The 19,347-nt window shown below is 41.3% G+C and overlaps 1 protein-coding gene across 7 annotated transcripts in view; it reads left to right on the forward strand.

The window, feature by feature from the left end:
* The first annotated feature begins 602 nt into the window (after nt 1-602).
* The window catches only part of PCGF5 (polycomb group ring finger 5), a 76,160-nt gene continuing 57,415 nt past the window's right edge, over nt 603-19,347 (forward strand). For 2 of the 7 annotated variants that reach the window (XM_042862777.1, XM_042862775.1), the window contains exon 1: nt 603-677. The gene's annotated coding sequence lies outside the window, so the exon portion shown is untranslated. The remainder of the gene's footprint in view (nt 678-19,347) is intronic. The other 5 variants (XR_006177370.1, XM_042862776.1, XM_042862778.1 and 2 more) reach the window with 4 other exon arrangements.

The raw sequence follows: 19,347 nt of genomic DNA on the forward strand, positions 1-19,347 counted from the left end.
TTGAGATAAGAGAAGTCTTGATGACTTCAATCATTCTTAGAGAAATGCCACCCTAATTAAAGGAAGTGTAATTATATTTGTCTCCTCCCTCTAGAAGAAGAATGGAGCATGTAAGGAACCAGGCTTTTGATTATTTTCATAATGAAAACAGTTTTTTTTGTGGAAGATCAGCTCTTAAATGTGTGGATTGAATGAAGTTAAGGAGTTTTCTTTCTTTCACAGTTTTATAAAATTGTTATTTACTTCTTTGAAGAATCATTAGTGGTTGCTGCAGAGACAAAAGAGCCTTTATGTGATATAAATGGTATTTTGACTAAGTACTCTTGGTTGATTCTGGCTGTAGAATTTCCCTGCTTACAAAGTGATTTTGAAGGGCTGCTTAATCAAACCAGTATTTTTCAGCTTTCTATCGTAAGGCTTTTGATATATCACTGTATGGTAACTATTGAGTGACGGCCTGAACCACTGATTGAGCACCTGGGGAAACAACCTGGTCAGCTCTGGGAGCGCAGGTGAAGACAATTCAGCTGTGTGTCCAGAAGGGGTGGAGCCTGGTTACACTTCTCCTAGACCCCGTGTGAGGGCTGATTGCTACTAAGAAAAGATCTCTTTTCTGGGCGTCCCTCCTTGGTGAAGTTTTCCCTGGGAACCTGGAATCTTTCTACATTTTGGTATGGGTGAGTAATCTTTTTCCCTTCCTTTATAGTGCCTTTCTTTTGTGCCAGTCCTTCTGTCATCACGCCTTTGTTGTAATGCCTTTCCTATTGTGTTGATTTGTCCAATTACTATAGCTTGTGTATGGTTAAGCTTTCACAGATCTTGCCTTCAATTGCTTATAAAACTGTGAATTTTTAAATGATTGCAAGAGTAAGACTGGGGGAAAGTTGTCATTTTGCCCAGTTAAACATTTTTTTGTAATCTTTTCATTAAGCCAGCACCTAAAATTTGGCTTAGATATGGCCCTTGTAATACGATTTTTGTGTGTGTGCCTGTGAAAATAGAACAGCGTTTGGTCAAAGTATGAGCTTTTAAAAAAAATAGACTGAGTTTATGTATATTCTGGGAAAAGTTTGGCAGCTGTATCTTCCAAAGGCACCTGCAGCCAAGTAGGAGTGGAGCTTTCCCCATCATTGTTTGTCCTTGAATCCCAATATGTACTTTGATACAAATGTTGAAAAGGAAGAAACTGGCTGTGTGCTGAGGTACAGCCATCATGAAGGAGGAAGGGGTAACAGATCTGCAGTGGGGTTTAAAAAAAAAAAAAAAAAAAAAAAAAAAAAAAAAAAAGGCAAGTGGTATCTGTTTGCAAATATCAGAGAGTGGAGGAAGCTGGTAACTACCTGGGGATCTAGACACAGGGAAATGTGAGGGTGTCAGTTGAGTAATTGGATAGGGTTCTAAGACCAACAGGGAGCAAATTTCTTAAGCCTCATTTTATCCTCTGCTATCAGCAAATAGTAGAGAGAACAACAGGAAAGAGCATCTCTTTCCTTGAAGCCTTGCTGTTTTGTGTTGATCCTCTTTATGCACACATGTGGGGTGTGCTTGGTGGGTGCAGAAGTCAAGCTGCTGCTAACCAACAATGTGGAGTTGTACCAACTGCAGTGGAATTTGAGCACGGCAGGCTGCCAAATGTAAAAATTGGGCAGTTCTAATATAACTATTTTAAGACTGAAGGACTAAAATTAGGATGCTTCATAGCTTAGGCTATTGACGTGACCATGGTTTATCTGTTACAGTACTTGTAAATTCTGCTTTCTGAAAAGTTATCTCTGTGGCATTCTGTTGTTCGTGGTACTGGTGTAAAGTGTTTATGGAATGAATTCGAGATTTATCAGTTGGATTTATCTGCAGAAGAATATACAATGTGCTCAGTCCGAGGCAGAAAGATGAAGATACCCTGCTTAGAAAATAAAAATGCTACCATGGATCACTAGTTTCTGCCCATCTTGCATGCTCAGTGACTATTGGAACAGATTTTATTTTGGAACTCTATTGGAGTCTGCTTTTTTTTTTTCTTCTGAAATTATATCAATCTCAGAAGACTCCATCTAGCCATGGGATTCAGCTGAGTTTGCTTTCGTGGAGACATGCAAGAGATTGCTTTGTCCAAAGATTGTCTATTTAGACAAAGGCATGTAGTAGACAAGTAAGTTCAGAGAGAGGTGCTAGTCATACAGATACCATTTTTTCCACAAAGTAATTGGGTATGCTGTTTGAAGGTACACAGTTTCTATTTTATTCCTCAGAGTATATCTGTGTTAAGGTGCATCAGTGGGATTTTAGCAGTTCCAAGCTCCTGCTGTTGAGCTTGGAGGAGCAGGGGAGATCCATCCTTGCCTGTGGTCAGCAGCACCAAGGTAGTGCTAACTGTGGCTCAGTGCCATGGTAACACCACAGCAGTTTCCAGCCAGCTTACAGCACAGGCAGATCTCACTGTGTTGGGACTCAGCATTCAGCCTTTCTTGTCGCTCAAGCAAGAGTAAATAAAATACTTTATTAAAGAAACAAGCTTTTTTTTTTTTTTTTTTTTTTTTTTTGAGAGCTACAACAGTGATCTCATGGATGAGGTCTGAACGTGGTATGGAAGAGACAGGCAGAATGTAGGGAAGAACTAATGTAACTGTGTGCTAAAAACCCACAGTGCTTAAAGCTGGACAGTGCAGAGCCTTTCCTCTATACCTCACTGAGTGGGATGGCACTGGTAGTGCTTATTGGAGGGAGTGAGATTTACCTTGTTCATGGAGATAAGCCTAATCGTTCCCCAGAAGTAGCAACTGACAGATAAATGTTGATTCCTGTGCTTTCCTAAGAAAGCTAAGAATAGCATAAGCATAGCTGAGCATCGTGTGCTGGAAGATGTGTTGGGAACCTATGCTGCAGGAGCATTCTGTAATTGGGGAAAGTCAAGCAGCTCAGTGCTGCACCGCTCTAAAAATGAGTGGTAATATTTTGGCATCGGTGATTGTGAGTATTCAGACAAGTCTGTATCACTGTTCTCAAATATGTTAATTTAGCTGCTGAACAAGAGCAATTCTTCTTTTAATTGATCACTTTTGTCCATGTACGCTGTGGGCTGCACATTTTAAGCAGCGGCTAAAAAGCCTGGTACTCCATCAGTGCTCATTTTATGATGTTAATATGTGCAACATTCACTTGGAAGTCACCAGCTCTGCATGCATTAATCCCTGGAGATATACCAAATACATGGATGCAGTGATTCCATATGAGCTGTAGAGCTAAACAGTGCAGAGATATCTAACTGCTGACTGCGAATTTGCTGTCCTTTTTCACCATGTACCAAAAGCAGTCAGTCCAGTACACCCAGAACAGAGCCAGAGCCCCAAAACTTTTTCAAGTGCTGCTAACAAAGGGTGAGATCTCTATTATGGAGTAGTTGTTTCAGCAGCTTGTTTTATTCTCTGGACCATGCACAGGTGCTGGAGGTGGGTAAGCTGTCTTCCTTCTCTAGAGGGAAGTCAGTAGATCAGGTGTTTGCAGGATACTAATCTGAAGGATTAGTATAGATAGAAGGTCCTTGCAGAAGTGAACTGCATTGCAGTGTGTACCGGATAATTACCTGCCAGAGACCACTGAGCTTAATGACTTAAGTGTCTATCAAAAATGCTTTTCTCTAAGCAAGTAGGTGCTAAATATTTTCAGGGGGAAGGGCAGGGCTGAGATTGTTCTTAGTGTAAACAATTGCAATCTTTTGAGTTTGATGTCTTAACCTTGTAATTTTCTCTAACATCTATGTTTCTGAGTTGCAGGGTTTCATATCCAGCATTTAGTCTTTTTGTTTGTTTGTTTGTTTTATTTTGCCTGTTCTTGTTCATCTCACAAGTACAAGGAACAAACCAGAACTCAAGGTAGAAGATAGATTTCAGAATAAGAAGAAATTTGAGTAAACTAAAAAAGTCACAGGAGGACTGCGGAGCAGAATATAGAATATGAGGCTGGTATGAAATTCTAAATATTTTCCTTGGAATTCAGATCACTTCCCTGGAAGGCAAACCTTACTTAATATGGAGCATGTAAAATAGTTCCACTGAGTCAGTGCTGGCCAGGCAACAATTATTTCTTACTAGAAAACTTAAGTTTAAATGGGTTCAGACTAGCATCGTTCTTACTCTGTTGTACAAGATAAAATACTGTGGTATTTTTCATGATTTATCTAAAGGTTGAAGTTTTTTATAGATAAGAAAAAAAAGTTATAAATGAAAATTGTCCAGAAAGACAGGAAAACTTTCTAGTAGAAGTTGCTGTTGTTTTCAGTCACCAAATTCCAGAGAAATAGCTTGATTATTCTGTATCTTATGTAGATGGACTTAGTGGTACAATTTCCAAAGATTTCTATTTGCAACAGAGTTGACTGGAAGGTTGCAATGTATGTTTTCTACGCCCCTATCCTAGCTGCTGTTGCATGAAAACACCCATTTTTGCGCTGAAATTCAAGTTATGTTCTCAGTGTTGCTAAGTACTGATTTCAACTAGTTTCGAATGTGAGAGGTTTGTTACTTGTGTGCAGATTTCCTGTAAAAATACTGTTCCCCATTTGTTCTATATTAAACCCTTCTCCATTTGTATTTTGTACTCATAGAAAATAAACACATAAAAAATGTGTTGTTTTACCAACTAATAGAAGCAAACTAGCTAGGGTGCAGAGTGGTCCAAAATCAGCTTTCCATAAGAGTTTCTTTCTTAAAGAAGAAAGCCCGACTTAAGTGAATGTCTTTTATTTATTTTGCAAGAAATCACAGAATAGTTTGGATTGGAAGGGGCCTTAAGAACTATCCGGTTCCAGCTCCTTCAGTGGGCAGGGATGTGTTCCCCTGTGTCTGGGCCCAGGATCCCATCTGACCTGGCCTTAAATGCCTACAGGTAAGGGGCATTCTGTGGGCAATTTGTGCCAGTGCCTCCCCACCTTCACCTAAAGAATGTCTTCCTTACATCTAATCTCAGCCTACCCATTTTTAGTTTAAAAAATTTGTGAAGAGCTGCCTTATACTCAGGTTTTCAAAAAAATCTCCATAATTGTTTAATACAGGAATTTAAACACTGCATTTTCCATTAATATCTAGAATGAAGGAGATAATAGTGAAATAGATTCATAATAATCTTTACAATGTTTAATACTGTGGCTGAATTCTCTTAAATTTAAGTGGTCTGCCCCATTGATGTTGCTCAATACTTGAATGAATTGAAAAATAAGATTTGTTTTTCTTGGACGCAAATTTGTACTTAAATCAGTAAATGTAGAAAACAAACTATGTACAGTTGTGCGCACTGCACAATAACTGGGGAAGTATTTAATGCTCAACTTTTGCCAAACAGATTTTTTTTTTTTCCTGCAGGAGTCTTGTAGATGTTTTGCTTAGATGTTTTGTTTCCACCTACTCGTGTCTAACATAACGCATTTCTTTCATAGAGAAATGAGTTCTGAAAAATCATGTTTGGCAGTTGTATCAAGTAAAACTGATTTTTTTTAATTTTTCTTTTTGCTGGAATCTCTTAAGTGTTGTGTAGGTTTACCAACAGTGCTCATTTAGGAGTAGAGTGAACAGGTGCCTGTTATTTTTGTTGACATGGAGTCTGTAGGGATGTAAGCAGTCCAGTATTCCTCATGTAAGCATTTTTCTTTCCAGAACAATGCCTGAATCTTCTGTGAAAATCTTATTCTTATGTCTGCTCTCACCTGTCATTAGCAAAATGGGGCCTTGTGAACAGGAATTCACTTGAGTACTTATGAAGTATTGAGGTATTGTAGAAGGCAGGGAAGGAGGTACTTAATATGTAAATATCTTGTTCTTGGAGGGTGCAAGGAGGGATCTAGAAAAAGGGATGGAAATGTGGTGTATTCAAATGGATGTTTTTGCATGTGCAGTGTTCATCACAACCTAACTATATGCTCAAAGATAACATGATATCTGCAGGATTCAAATGCAATCTCTGTGGCTTCCAAACTAAGAGCTGTAATAGAGCAGAGGATCGCCTCAGTTCTTAATTGTGTCCACGTCCTTCCGGAACACTTTTTTTATTAGATTGTGTAGTGTAGGGAATCTTACAGGAGCTAAAAGGAGCAATACTTGTTACAGAGTTACTAATGCACTATGTGGACACTGGTAGTATCTTGTGCTTCGCCTCTTCCCTCCTAGCTGTTGGAAGACTGTGGTACTTCTAGAATAAGATTAGGCATTCTAGACTACAAGTACGCTTCTAGCTATGCTGCAGTGATGAAAATGTTGCCTATAACCTAGCGGCAGACCATAATGTGTGTGCTTGAATCTGTAATAGCATTCCTTTATTTGTCACCAAAAGTATTTTCAATTAATTGCAAATATACAGTGAGGCAGTATTCCTTTTCCTGCTACTGTTTAACTGCTGCTTTGGAAATGAGCCTAACTGTGCATTTTTATTTCCTTTTTAATAATGAATATGTAGCTGTAAAGCAGTCTATCAGTGCTAGATGCATACTGCCCAATGACTTCTTCATCACAACACTGGTAGAAGTACATTTAATTACATCATAGGGACACAAAAATAATTTGTTCAAGGAAGTCATGTCAGCATTGTGTGGGATTGGGCTGTGTAAATAGCAATGTTCACATTCATTCATGAGATGTTTGTTAATAAGAAAAAGAAAGATGAGTTGATGGGACTGAAGCTTTGTCATCTTAAGTAGTCATTACTCCTGCCTAAAACTGAAAGCAAAAATTTAATCAAAGCAATGTTCTGTTTCATTCCTATTTTGCGAGTGTATAAAATTATATATATAAATACACAACTTGGATATTCAATGATGTATGAAATTCTGCCCAATCCAACTTTAATCTTTCAACTTTTTTTTCTTGTAAAATGTTTCACATGCTTCCACTTTGAGATTGGAGACTTACCTTTCAATTCCTTACTGATCCTGTTTTAAAAGTAACAGCTGATAACTTGTTTAATCATTTTCAGGATCTAGTAGCAACAGCAGTATGAGATGATGTGTAGGCTTAGTGCTCAATATAACTATTTCATGCAAAATAAAATCCCTCATCTCAGAGATTAGGTGCCTGGTTTAAATCCATGTCAAATGAATATTCAGATGAAGAATAATGTTGTGATTAACACAATGTATTGAAACTTGGTAGTTTTAATTCCTAGGCAGTCATACCTGTCTGTGTGGCTGGCATCAGAAATTTCTTAGGAAAGCAACAAGAGTATTTTACTCTTTCTGTAAAGCAGACTCAATGTATTCTTCATGATGCTAGACTGCAGCTGAAGGTATGTTTGCTGAATGGATATATATGGATCGTAATCAAGCCAGGTTTGTTAAATAACAAAGATAGTGTCAGGGATTACAGTCATAGAATCATAGAATCACAAGGTTGGAAATGACCTATAAGATCATCTAGTCCAACTGCCCCCTCATCACCATTGCCACCACAAGCACTAAACTATATCATGCAGCACGTCGTCCAGATGCCTCTTGAACACTGCCAGGGATGGCGACTCCACCACCTCCCTGGGCAGCCATTCCAGTGCCTGACCACTCTCTGAGAGAAATAGTTCTTCCTTACGTCTAATCTAAACCTCCTCTGATACAACTTGCGGCCATTGCCCCGTGTCCTGCTTGTTGCCTGGGAGAAGAGGCCAAATCCCTCTTCACCACAACCTCCCTTCAGGAGGTTGTAGAGTGCAATGAGGTCGAGCCTCCTCTTTTCCAGACTGAACAATCCCAGCTTCCTCAGCTGCTCCTTATAAGACTTGTGCTCCAGACCCCTCACCAGTTTTGTTGCCCTTCTCTGGACACGCTCCAGGACCTCAACATCTTTCCTGTAGTGAGGGGCCCAAAACTGAACACAATACTCAAGGTGCAGCATCACCAGTGCTGAGTACAGGGGGACTACTACCTCCCTGCTCCTGCTGGCCACACTATTTCTAATGCAGGCCAGGATGCTGTTGGCCCTCTTGGCCTTGGGCACACTGTCAGCTCGTGTTCAGCTGAGCATCAACCAACACACCCAGGTCCTTCTCTTCTTCGCACTCATCCAGCCACTTATCCTCAAGCCTATAACGCTGCATGGGTTTGTTGTGCCCAAAGTGCAGAACCCAGCACTTGGCCTTGTTGAACCTCAGCCCAGTGGTCCAGCCTGTCTAAATCCCTCTGAAGGGCCTCCCTACCCTCAATCAGATCAACACCACCTCCCAGCTTGGTGTCATCTGCAAACTTACTGAGGGTACGCTCAATCCCTTCATCTAGGTCATCAGTAAAGATATTAAACAAGATGGACCCCAGTACTGACCCCTGGGAACACCACTTGAAACGGGTCACTAGTTGGACTTCACTCCATTCACCACGACCCACTGGACACAGCCCTGTAGCCAGTTCCTTATCCAAAGAAGTTTATACCTGTCCAGACCACAGGCAGCCAGTTTCCCCAGAAGAAGCCTGTGAGGGACCATGTCAAAGGCTAGGAAGACTACATCAGCAGCCCTTCCCTCATCTACCAGACTGGTCACCCAGTCATAGAAGGAGATGAGGTTGGTCAAGCATGACCTGCCTTTCGCAAAACCGTGCTGGCTGGGCCTGATCCCCTGGACACTGCACACATGCCATGCAATCTCATCCAAGATTATTTGCTCCATAACCTTCACTGGTACCGAGGTCAGGCTAACAGGTCTATAGTTCCCCAGATCCTCCTTACGGCCCTTCTTGAAGATGGGAGTCACATCAGCAGCCTCCAATCCTCTGGGACCTCACCAGTTAACCAGGAGCGCTGATAGATGGCGGAGAGGGGCTCGGCAATCACCTCAACCTCCCCCCCTCCCCCCAGCTCCCTCAGCACCTGAGGGTGCAGCCCATCTGGTCCCATGGACTTGTCACAGTCCAGATGGAGGAGAAGCTCTCTGACTGTCTCCACTGGAATTGCTGGGGGCATATTCTGAGCAGCGTCCCAGACTTCCAGATTGAAGCATAAAAAGCCCAGAGGATAACTGGCCTGGCTATTAAAGGCAGATGTAAAGAAGGCATTGAGGACCTCAGCCCCCTCCTTGTCCTCAGTGACCACATTCCCTGCTGCATCAAGTGTAGGATAAGAATTATCTTTGGTTCTTCTTTTGCCGTTGATATATTTTTAAAAGGATTTTTTATTATCTTTTACTGCAGAGGCCACCTGAGTTCAAGTTGGGCTTTCACCTTCCTAACTTCCTCCCTGCATACCTTAGCTGCTACTTTGTAATCTCCCCAAGTAGCCTGTCCCTTCTTGCAGAGGATGTAGACTCTCTTTTTCTCCCTGAGTCTCAACTGTAATTCCCGGCTCATCCACACCGGTCGTCAGTAAATGGTACCCAGCTTGCTCTGGACCCTTGTTTGATGACGTTGTGCTGATAGATGTTCTTTTTGTTTGCTTCCATCATTGTTGAAGCTAGAGAGATCAAAAAATAGATCTGCTCTTTCCTTTCTAAAATTTGTTTTATTTTGATAAGCTTTCAGGACTGTGTACTTCTACACAGTAGTCTAGGATGCTTACTCTAATGATAAATGTGTTCTTAAATTATTTAGCATATACAGTAGCTGCTTAATAATTTGAAGTTTTTCGACATATGGAACAAATGGAAACAGATTCAGAGCTGGTAAGTGATAGAATCCTACTCGTCTGTAATGATTTTTAGGAAAACCTGGTAGCTCTTGTCTATTTTACCTTATGATGCTAACCAAAACAGATCCCAGGGTCCAGTACTTGACACTAAGGGCAAGGTGACAGAGACAGTGCATGCTTGAGTGTATCCCTATAACAAGCATTGGTACAACAGGGACATGCACTTGTATGAATCTTGCCATGGGCCTGATTACTCCTAGGTTGGAAGTAATGCTAAGTTGATGAAGAAAAAACTGAAGTGCAGGGACACATAGAATCATAGACACAGGGCTTTTAGTCTTCCCTGCATAACTTATTCTTTAGCAACTTTTCATACAGGGAACTTGCTGTATATAAAATGACTAGATACGATGAAGCTATGCTTTTTGTTAAAAAAAAAAAAAATTGTTTCACTTTGATAAACAATGTACCTTACAGGTTGTTTGATCACTAAGGCTGTATTTTTCCCTAGTCAGTATCAGTAATTCCAGATGAGTCTGTGTTGTATCAGAGGTATGAACTGTGATGAAGGCTGAGCTCTTGTCTTGTGGCCATGTCATTGGTCCCTCATGAAAGTACAGCATGGGAGGATAAGAAGATATGTGCTGAGCAGTGGAGATAAGGCAAAGACATTCGCACATCAACCTTTTGAGATTGGCAGCTCAGCCAGGTTTCAGTCCACCTCTTTGTTTATCTAGTTCATACAGTCAGTGCTGAAAGGTTCACTAAAGCCAAGGTGATGTCCCTTTATCTACAAAGCCAGCCATCTCCTCATAGAAGGCTCTTGGTCTGATCAGGTCATTTTACCATTCACAAGCCTGTGCTGGCTAATCCGTTACCCTGTTTTTCTTCATGTCTAGGACTATTTGCATTCTCGCTTTCCCCTGTGATTGAGGTGAGACTGACCAGTCTGTTCTCTGGATCTTCTTTCTTGCCTTTCCAGGATGGATGACATTTGCTTTTTTCTAGTCCTCAGGATCAGTTTCAGATACCTATGATCTTTAATGGGTCATTAAGGATGGCCTTGAGCAACATCATGTCCACTAGCTCTGTCAGGATACATTCACAAGCACTATCAGGAGACATGGACTTGATTAGGATCATCTAGCCTGTATAAATGTGCCTTTATTGCGTGAGATCTCACAATCTCAACCTGGCTGCAGCCAAAGCTGTCCCCAGCCTTCACAGCCCTAAACAGTTCTTCTCTGTAAGAATCAGATCCAGCAAAGCATCTCTCTTTATTTTTATCAGAAAGGAATTGTCAGAGCTCTATGAAAGCTTCCTTGGTTGCTTGTGCCCTCACCTGGGTTGCTCTTCTAGCAGATACTGGTATGGTCACAGTCCTGCATGAGGACCAGTGCATGCAAATATGTGATTTCTTCCATTTATAGACCTCATCTACTCTTTTCTCTCATCAGGTGTCTGTAGCAGATGTTTACCACCTACAAGTATGAAGTCTTCGCTTTAGCATAGAAGGCAGGCACTGAGAGGTGGGGGGCTCTGAGTTGCAGTAAGCCCACTAATGGCAACAGGGCTGCTCCCAGCTTCTTAGTTATTACTTCACAGGGAACAGCCAATATTCCCAAATGCTTTTTAAGTGTTTCTGGTCCCGGATTATTACAGTAAGTAGCCTATAATGAGTACATGACCATTGCTAAACTGATGCCGCTGGTGAGGTGTTTACAGATCTGCTGTTAGAGCATTCCTGCCCTTAGCAAAGGTACAGTTCTCTTTAAATTTGGAGATTAGAATAAACTTTTGTATTTAGAATTATTGATTTATGAGATCATCACAACATCTATTATAGTGTGTTTTACTGTAAATTAATTATTTGTACCTCACAGAATCAGACAGGTTTGGAAGGGAAGTTTGGAGGCAGTTCAGGATTCTGTCTATCCCAGCACCTCTGTTCACAGCACATCAGCTAGAGCTGGTTGCTCAGGGTCTTGTCAGTAGGATTTGAAACCTTCGAGGATGGGAATTCCAAAGCCTCACTGAGCAAACCATTCCAGTGTTCATGTTTATGGTAGAAAAACAAAACAGTTTTATGTTTAAATGGGGATTTTCCTGTTTCAGTTTGCCTCTTGTCCTGTCACTGGACAATATGAAGAAGTCTCTTACTTCATCTTATTTACTTCTCCCCTCAGGTATTTATATGAATTGATAGTTCCCCCCTGAGCAAGGTTGAAGAATCTCAGTTTCCTCAACCCCTGTTCATATAACAGACGTTCCAATCCCTTAATAATTTTACTGGTTCTTCAAGCACTTTGTAGGATGAAAGTCGTGAACAGGAGAAAATAATGTGGTAGAACAGTAAAATGAGGAAAATTATAGAACAGATTTAAAACATGCTGGATACAAGTGTAAATTGGCAATCTCTGTTTGAACGTACCTCTTTTTGATGTCCTTTGTGACAATGGTTTCTCTTGTGACTTTTGGTAAGTTGCTGCTTAGCAGAAGATGTAGCCTCAACATACATATTTTAGTTCCTGACTGACAGAGGGTTATGATGGCACAGGCATTTCTGACAAGTTTAAAAGACACAGGGGTGATACACCAGACAGCATTCCAGATTTCTCAGTGGGAAAATGTAAATCTCCTTAATTTTATTCCTACTGAGCAGTGGCAACTAAGATCTTGTATTTAAATGTGCATTATTAAATAGACAGCACGATGATGATAGGAGCAAGATGTGTTATATGTATCAACAAGTTCTCATAAGCCTGATACCTTGTCAAAAATTCATATTCCCATCTATGCATTTGTGATAAAGGCATATCATTTTAAGAGTATTATGCCTTTTATTCTTGAAAGCCTACCAAGGATTTTAGATTAAGGAGTGGAGTGAGATTTGCCATGAAAATTGATAGATGAAAACTTCTAGCTTTAGGCCTCTAGAAGCTTAACTTGCCACAACACTGAACAATCACATCTGAAAAATCTGAGCAAACTGTTAACAGGTTGTAGGAATGTAGTCAGATGTTGTATGACATCTTCATAGTTTATCATTTGCATTTGGAAACTTTAATGAATGATTTTAATGGGCAGCTCAAAACATTACTGATGATGGAAAAACTTGAAAATAAGGCTGTTTTTTAATGAATGGATACAGTTAGATAATACAAAAGCTGCTAGCAATCTGAAGATGTGGTATTATATCTGAGATCAATCTCGGTTCTTAGAATCTAGGGTGTTTGACAGTGACTGCAGGACTTGGAATTGTAGCAATTCAGATTAGAAATAGCACTAAGGCATTAAACATGTATAGAATGGTTTGTGCTCTGTTCATTTTATACACCTTTGAAAAATATGAGAAGATGAACATTGTATATCTGCATGTACACTGCTGCATGGACTTTGGTGCTAAGGTTGATACATGTGAATAGTCACCCATTTGAATGAGCTGGATTGTGGACTTGTATAGACCATGAGTGTGCATAGTGAAGCACGAGTGGTAGTGTTTGTAGAATCGGGGACTAAATATGAGATGTAAACATAGTTGACTTTCTGTGTAAGTACAGTACTTCTGCAGCAGAATGCATGAGGCTTTTTGCACACACAGTGCTAAGTAATGGCTCTATGGAGGTCTCTTTTTAAATGTAAATATAATCTCCTGAAGTATTACCTACATTTCTTAGCATGTTTTTCTTCCTACAGAAGTAGTTCATGGTCCTGTCTAGTTGATGAGATTGGATGAGTTACTAGGTTGAGAATGAACTCCGGAAGACAACTCAGCTTTTTTTTAAAGCAGAATAATGTGTATTAATTGTATTTGGGAGGGAATCAGTCCTCTTCTGTCCAGAGCCTAAAAGGAGTCCAAACTGTAATATCTTATGCAGCTAAAAACCATGTGATCTACTAGCAGCATGTTGAGCCCAGACTTCTAACCACTGTAGTGAGAAAGCTCAAAATGTGGGGACGTAATGGAAAGCTTCATTTGATGTACATTTGATCAGGCTGAGCATCAACACAGAAAATGCAATTCGAATGCAAACTGAATCTGAAGGCTGTGATTTTGTAATCATAAAAAAATCTCTAAACATTTTGCATATTTGAGAACTGTTTTATAAATGACATCTGTAGAAAACTCTAAAGATGATACTGTCAAGCAATGGCACTGCTTATGCAAACTCTTATGATTTGTTGCAGTCATGGGAATCAAGTTGTGAAACCAGCACTGTCAAATTCCTAAGGTAATATGACTTCAGAACTGGCATATGGTGCCAAGTTATGGGTTGAGGAGTGATTGTTCACTTGAGAATAGATTCTGGCTAGAATCCTGAGCTTGTCTCACCCTAAAACTGGTACATTATTGAAATGAGGAATCAATTAAAAGCATCATTTTTGCTTAATCTTTTCCCATCAGCATATTGATAAGTTATTAATATTGAGATAATGCTTTCAGAAAAATGTTATCTGGAGTGACTTGTTTGTCAAAGTTAATGTTAACAAACATCCAAAATACAGGAAGACTTTCTATTTTTTATTAAATATGGGGAATTATGGAATTAATGCCTTTTATCTAACTCAGATTAAATTCATCTGTGACCATAGTTATATGATTAGATAGAGACACATGGAAAAGCTTGACTCATATATTCTAAAGTCCTGTTAAAAAAAACATAGGATATGTGAGTATATGAAGCTAGGGCTGGAGTGTCTTCCCTTACCCCCTATTTTTACTTAATTTGAGGGGAAAAAAATCATTATTTTAAGAAGTAAAAATGAAATTCACAAATACCTGTATTAGTTTTCCTTTGGTGAAGTCTATTGTTTTAATTGGTACCAAAATGATGTTTCCCATGAATGAGTCTTCTCATACAGTGCAAATGAAATGTAGCCTATCCAATAACATGTTATTGAGTTAGAGGTTTTATTCTTGAGAGGGCTGGAAATAGAACTCCTGTTGAAAATCAATTGAAATAGAATGCTTCACTTACTTAACCAACCCTGAGACATTTTGCATATTGTTAATTTGTTTTGTAAAATATGAAGAAATTTGGTTGTTCCTTCTCTATTGCTTTGTTTGCTGGTTCTGCCATTATAACTGGCATGAGGAGCTTTCTCGAGGATTGCTTCTGCTGAGCTTCTTGGAGTTTCAAATTTGCTTTGACTTAAGATCTAGTAGCAAGTCTTGTTTTTAATTTGCAGTGCAAGTTGATTGCATAATTGTGAAGCTGTTTGACATGTGTGATACAATTTGATCTGCATTCCTGCCAGCTTTCAACTGTAAGAAACAAAATCTGTTAGTAACAATTTCAGCAGGAGCCATTGGAGTTTGTTTGCCATCTCCCAGAGACTGAAAGATGAGGCTATTTTAAAGGTATTTGAATGCTTCATGTAATTGCTTAGTTGAGCTGCAGAGTATGGTGGTGTGAGTGGCTTTGATATATTTAGGGAACAAATACTGGAAACGGTATAATATATGTGTGATACCATACATATAATGGAGTATAGAGGGGAAGAAACATAATGCTGGCTGAAACAAGGATTAAAAACTAAAATATAGCAAATAGTCATTAGGAAGTATTGTGGGAAAGAACTGATCAGAGAACTACTTTGTGCCTTAAAGGATATGTATATGGAGAATGACCAACATATCCTGGACATCTACAAAGGAGACAGTCTTGCTTGTGCAGACAGCAGCCATGTTCATGCTGTCCTATGCATGTTATACTGCTTCAGTGTTTCTAATAATGTCACTGATCTTCATGGACTAATGTTGTTCTGTCTCTTTTCACTGTTGCGCAGTAGTAGGAAGACTTGAGATAAGATTAATTCCTGAATAGCTTTTCTCTGGAAAAGCCACAGAATAGGCACTTGATTCTCTTGTAGAGAACAGAATAGAAGGAAACTGAATGGGCAGAAGCATATAGTCAGACAGCAGTGTAGGCAGAGAAATAGTATTTGAGTATACAGTAGTATCAATGGCAATGCATGCAGTTAGTGCCATGAATTCAGAGGAAGACTAAGAAGCAGTGGAAGTAAAATAACTGGCCAACAGAAACCAGAAGAGTAATTCTTTGTGCATGGAGAGCAACTGGTTCACAGCTGATGTGGGTAATTTCAAATTATGACTTAAACCCGTTATCAAAATGGGTGACCTTTACTTGCCTCAACTTTACACAGAATTGATGTGAGCTTATATCAAACATAGGACTATAAAGGACTACTTTGGTCATTCTGTGGTTCCCCACAATCACAGACAACTGTCAAATAATGCCTCCTCCATTTCACTCTACAGAAGATACCACAAGCCACAAAACACTTTTTCGGTATCCTGTAGGAAATTAAAGATGATGCATAGGAGATCAAAGTCCACTAAAACTGTAGTCTGCCATAATACAAAACAGGAGAGATTAAGTATACCACCAGTAATTTAGTTGCTAACAGTTCCTAACCCCATCTCAGATCACTGTTTTGAAACTGGGTGCCTAGGCAAATGGATGCACATCTAGTGTCCTTCCTGCTGTTGCAATCTTCAGTGGTTCAAAGCAAACTCCCCTCTGCATTTTGTCACCAAAAATCAGTTATTTGTGAAAAATGCTGTTATGACACTATGCAAGACTATACTAGATGGAAGAACTGCTTCTGAAGCCAAAATAATGCCAGTACATTAGATCTGTTTTTTTTTTTTTTTTTGTACCCGAGTAAATATGTGGTGATTTCACTTAAGCTGCCAGCAGGTCAAGAGAGGAGATCCTTCCTCTATGTTCAACATTTGTGAGAACACATCTGGAGTGCTGTGTCCAGGCCCAGGCTCTTCACTAAAAAGAAGATATGGAGCGAGTCCAGCGCAGGGCCACAAAGATGAGTAAGGAGCTGGAGCAACTTATGTATGAGGAGAGGCTGAGAGCACTGGGCCTGCTCCCTTTGGCCAAGAGAAGGCTCTGGAACATCTTAACAATGGGTATAAATATTGGAGGGAATGAAGATGAGCAAGTCAAACTGTTCTCTGTTGTGATCACTGATAGGACACCTGAAATTCCATCTGAACACAAGAGAACACTAAGAGGGTGGTCAGGCACTGGAGGTCACTCCAAAAGACTGTGGAGTCTCTGCCTGTGGGGAAACACGAAACTGTGGCTGTACACAGTCCTGAACAGCTATCTGTAGCTGGCCCTCCTTGGCTTGCACTAGATCTCTTCTAAGCTGAGCAATTCTGTGATGTTCTCAAGTTTTGAAAGTCTTTAAATTCCCATCAAATGTAGGTACCTTTCAAAAATGTCAGAGTTGCATTAATAAGTAAAAATAATGAAGTGCATAGAGTTCTCAAGTTCTTGTGTGTTATGCACTTACTCATATCAAATGTAAAGAATTTGTTTTGCATTGGGATGATTCAGCAGTTGTTCAAGGCTTTCAATAAACCACTCCTTTTTCAATAATGCTTAGACAAAACCTTTTTTTTGTTAGACCAGCTCATGTACGTAAAGGGCTTAATAGATTTATGTTAAAAATAAGTAATTACTGTGTTAGAGGGCAGCGAGTATAAGTCAGTCAGTAGCAAAGTCAGGTTTAAGACACACAGGGAAACGAGCTGTATTTTCATCACTGTCTTGAGGGCTGTAGTATGCTTTGCAGCACATTTGCTGCTGTAAATATACAATATGTGTTTACCAGAACTAGCTCTGTTAATTTTGTTTCACTCTTAACCTGAAAACGACCACTTTGATTCAAACACTGCACCGTTACCTTCTAACTGCATTAAGTAAATCCAAGTGCTCACATCGGTTCTGTGGCCCTGTGCTTTTATTACACCTGGTAGGTGCAATGTTGGTAGTTAACTACTTTTGAAATAACAATAAATTCAGAAGCATTTAATGCAATTTCTTTCCTCCTGATGTAAAGTAGGAACAAGTATCAAAATATTTTTGTTGCACTACTTTTCTCAGATAATGAAATAAGAGCTTATTTTGCAGTGCTTCCCATTTCTGCTTTATGTTGTGGTCTTAAGAGGTGCTAAGTGCCTCAGCCTTGTTTTCAGAGTTAAAAGCATTCAGTGTCTCATAAATACAGCCTGGTACCAGCAGGGCCAACCTCCTAAATTTTAAGGAGATGGAGCAAGAAAGTGTCATTTGCCCTCTGCCTGGGATGTGACTGGTGCCCCTTCAGAAAGGTATGTAGGGAATCCATGCCAATGGGGCATATCTTCCAGCACCCTAAATGCTGCACAGTTACTGCTCTATAGGTGACACGACAGCATAGAGACAGGACTCTGTTTTTAATGTGTCTGGATAGAACATTGTGTATCCATTATTGTGTAAACATGAGCTTTGTTGATAAATTTAAGAAAATGTCTTTTGGGTTTTTTTTCAGTAGTGAGATTTGATAAAATGTGTTTTGGAATATTGAACTTAGAATCCAGTTTATTTTTAAAGCAAGTCTTACCGGCCACAGTCATGTTGAAACAGCCAGGAAAGCATTGGCAGATGTTTGTTATAAATGTGTGTGTAGTCCAAGCTGGGTCACTCACGCTCATTCTGAAATTGTCAACTTCTGCTAAACTGCCAGAATGCAACTGCTGACTAAAATACTCCCTTCTGCTAAGTAAAATGTTTACATGAAGAACAACTTACATTCTCTCCTAGTAACATGCTTCACAAGCTGTGCTTTCAAAGGAGCAGTGTTCATTTAACAATGATCTTGCCACCTTTCAGGACAGTGCTTTCTCCAATTTCGACTTTCAAGCAGGATTACCCTCGGTGTCGTTGTGTCGATGCTGCCTGTTTTGTAGCGTTTTCACCGTGGCACCGAAACGTTAACGAGAACGCCTTTCTGCCCCCGGCCCGGCCTGCCAGCTGGGTGCTAGAGGGCACGGCCGGGGGCAGAAACCGAGGGGAGGGGAGCGGAACGGAGCGTCCCGCTGCAGAACGGCCCGAGTGCGGTGTCAGGCAGGGCGAGGACATCGCAGCTAACAGAGGAAAAGACTCCACGTATTGTTGTCTTTAGTGTTTTACGAGAGTTAACATTTTCTAGAGATACCGCAGTTGAAAAAGACCAGTAAGGCCGCTTTGGTTTTATGAAGAATTTCCTGGTGCCGGAGCGTTCTTAGGAGCAGGGTGCTGAAAGCGGACGGGTTTGACCATAGAGACGGCTTTCACGCGTGCTTAGCGTTTCCCCGGCTGGTTGGAGGCGGGGGGCCTAACTTGGTCCGGCGCCTCACTCTTTCTCCGTGAAAGTTCGAGAGAGGGAAGGCGAGGGCAGGGAAAGGGTCCGAAGCGTCGCTTCCCCACGGGCAGAAGCTGAGGTCGCCTTTAAGGACCTTTAGGAACGCCGCAAGGGCCGGAACCGGGCAACTAGGTGCCGCCGAGGCAGGGGCCGCGCTCTCACTCCGCTCGCTGCCCGCTACGGCGCTTACCTGTGGCCCCCGCGGGGCCGCTCGGGGCTGCGGGCGGCTCCCGGCGCGGCGCTGCGGGCGGTGGCGCAGCAGGGCTCGGCCGGGGAGCAGCGCCTGCGCGCCCGTCCCGCCCGCCCTGGGACCGACCGCGGCAGCCGGCGGGGAGGGAAGGAGGGAGGGAGCGCTCGGAGGGGGCGGGAGGCGCACGCCGTTTCCCTTTCTCTTTCGCTGGGCGGCTGCCCGCCCGAGGCCGCGGGGCTCCGCCAGGTACGGCGAGGGTCGGGGGGCGCCGCGGGCGGGGCGGGGCGGGACGGGAGTTCGGGCTGAGCGGGGAGAGCCCGCCCGCGGCCGGGCCGCCCCGTCCGGAGGGCCGCGGAGGGGGTTGGG

Source organism: Lagopus leucura, unplaced genomic scaffold (genome assembly GCF_019238085.1).
Source record: "Lagopus leucura isolate 7727_CA_CO unplaced genomic scaffold, USGS_WTPT01 Super-Scaffold_739, whole genome shotgun sequence".
In the NCBI taxonomy this organism is placed as follows: Eukaryota; Metazoa; Chordata; class Aves; order Galliformes; family Phasianidae; genus Lagopus; species Lagopus leucura.